We start from the raw sequence: 2,567 nt of genomic DNA, 5'->3' as shown, positions 1-2,567 counted from the left end.
GACTTTCTCACCCATGAATACTTAAGGGTCACTCTTTGATACCATTTTGCTAAAATTTTAAGTTAGATAATATGACCCTAGACAATCAAGGTAGGTTTCCTGCTTTTTTATAAAGAGCATAAGTGATGTTTTTATTTTTTATTTTTTACTCAAGTTGGCAATTTTATTAAAAAAAATAGAAAAACATAAACCAAAACACCAAACGGAAGCTCACACAGGAAGAGAGGGCCCGAGGGTGAGGCTGCCCTCCGCCTGCTAAGCATCTTGCTGCTGCACGAATGGGTTGGGGATGGCCTCCATGCCATCCTGTTGGCAGATAAGCACCACCAAGGTGCCTCGGCACACCATGAGCCTCAGCTGCCCTGTATCCTCTGTCAAACCCTTTCAGGATCCCGCTGGCTTCCCGGCCACCCTGGAACTTCACTCGGATGGTCTTGTCAATGTACTTAGACAAGTCCAAGATGCTTTCTTTCTTCTTTTTCTCTTTGTCCGCCATCTTGCCGCAGCGTGCCGCTCTGCGCAGGCCTGGTGTTTTTATTTTTAAATACTTCTTTTATTTTGAGATTGTGATATAATTACAATACCCTCTAGTTTACCTCTTCCCTCCAAACTTTTCTTATAACCCTCCTTCCTGTCTTCCAAATTTGTGGCACCCTTTTTTCATTAAATTATAGAACAGGTGGCAATGTTCCTTGTGAGAAACTCTTTTATTATCTTCACTTAAAATGGTAACTACTGATATTTTCTTATTTGATGTCAGGTTGTATAATAAATAAACAGGAAAAACCACACAAATATTTGAACTAACACATTCTTCATAAAATAGGACAGAGCACTCATGTCCATTGTATCCTCATTTTTGCAATTGGTCATATGGCCTTAGAAGGTATTTATAGCTACTTTCCTCTACACTCATTCTGTATTTCCTCCACCCTCAGCAAGCACCTCATTCTCTGGAGCAGTGATACATACCTTCTTTCCTAAAGAGTCTGTGCCCTTGGTCATTGTGCCTGTATTAGGCTGTTGTAGCTTCCCACTATTTTAGTCATAGGACATGGGAGCACCAAGAGGTGCCCTAAAGGACCTCCTGCACTTCAGACATAATCGTTCTTACCCCCATTGTGGAGATGCAATCCAGTTTTACCTAGGTAATCTGAAATAATCATCCCTCTAAACACTGTTATCCCTTTCCTAGATTGTGGGCTTCAAGGAATCAGAGGCCTAAAGTGACTAGGAGGAGATTTGAGTTTTCAGTTCAATAAAATGTTCATTGAATCTCCTGGCAGGAGTGTTTCCCACTCTGGAACCAAACCTTCTAAGTCTGCAGAACTTATGATCATGGATACAGGAAAAAATATATATTCCTAGTGAGTTACTAGCAGTGATAGAGTGGAATGACAACCAAGATGTGTATGTGTACGTGTGTGTGTGTGTGTGTGTGTGTGTGTGTTGCACAAATAAATATAACTTGCTTTGGTAGATTTTGCTCTTTGTGTGTGTTTCATGGCCTCTAACAAGCTCTACTGGCCAACCAACAAAGAGGATCATGCCTGGGAGTGGCTGTCTCTTCTCCCAGCAGTCATTAGTTGTCTGTAGTTCTTTGTCTAGGGCTGGTAATTAGAATTGCAAGCTAATATACCTTTAGATATTGTAGTTTTTATTTGTTGATTGACTCAGTGATAGCTTTACTGTGAGCTCCTTTGCAGAGCGAAAGAGGTCCTTGCTTGGCTTAATTTGTACATGGGATTAACATGTTCAATTAATGGTCTAATGTGTCATTAGATGATTTGATTTCTATCAAACTATGTGGATCAATTGACAAGGTGAAGAGCTTATTACTTGGTGATTTGGAAGAATGATACTAACTTTAGTTAAGAGGACTTTGGGGACCTTGTAGATTTTTATGGCATTTTTTAAAAATGCTGTTGCAGTGGGCAATCAGAAAGTAACCTTGACCATAGGACGAGTACCAGCTAATGTTCAAGTGAGACAACTTAGGTTGAACAAGGATCAATGGAAAGAAGTACTTATGGTTATTTTTGTTTTTGTTTTCAGACAGGGTCTCACTATGTAGCCTTGTTTTGCCTAGGCTCATATCACACTCACAGTGATCACCCCCCCCCCCCACTTCTTCCACCCAAGTGCTGGAATTAAAGTCACAAACCTCCAAACATGGCTGACTATCTCTTTTGGTGGTTGAATGAGAATGCCTCCCATAAGGTCATATGTATTACTACTTGGTCTCATTGGATGCAACTGTTTTTGAAGAACCAGGAGGTACGGCCTTGCTAGAAGAGTGTGTAAGAAGGGTGGGCTTTGCAGTTTCAAGACCCCTGTTATTCCAAGTAAGTTTCTCTCTGCCTCCTACTTACAGATCAAGATATAAAGTGTCAGCTGGTCCTTTGACCCTGCCTTTGAAAAAGTAAAATCCAATGAAATGCTCTAACCTCTGAGAGAGTAAGTCTAGTTAAATGCTTTCTTTTATAAGTTGCCTTGGTCATGGTGTTTTATCATAGCAATAGAAAAGTAACTAAGATAATAGTTTGTATAAATGAGTGAGCCATTGC

General features: G+C 40.3%; 1 pseudogene; it reads right to left on the bottom strand.

The window, feature by feature from the left end:
- Positions 1–255: 255 nt before the first annotated feature.
- On the bottom strand, positions 256–496 carry LOC121455998 (annotated as a pseudogene).
- Between the last annotated feature and the right edge of the window lie 2,071 nt (positions 497–2,567).

The sequence above is a fragment of the Microtus oregoni genome, unplaced genomic scaffold, assembly GCF_018167655.1.
Source record: "Microtus oregoni isolate MIOR12 unplaced genomic scaffold, Mior012 000014F_ref0000157, whole genome shotgun sequence".
NCBI lineage: Eukaryota > Metazoa > Chordata > Mammalia > Rodentia > Cricetidae > Microtus > Microtus oregoni.
The sequence above is the reverse complement of the archived record's forward strand: the minus strand, read 5'-3'. Positions and strand labels throughout refer to the sequence as shown.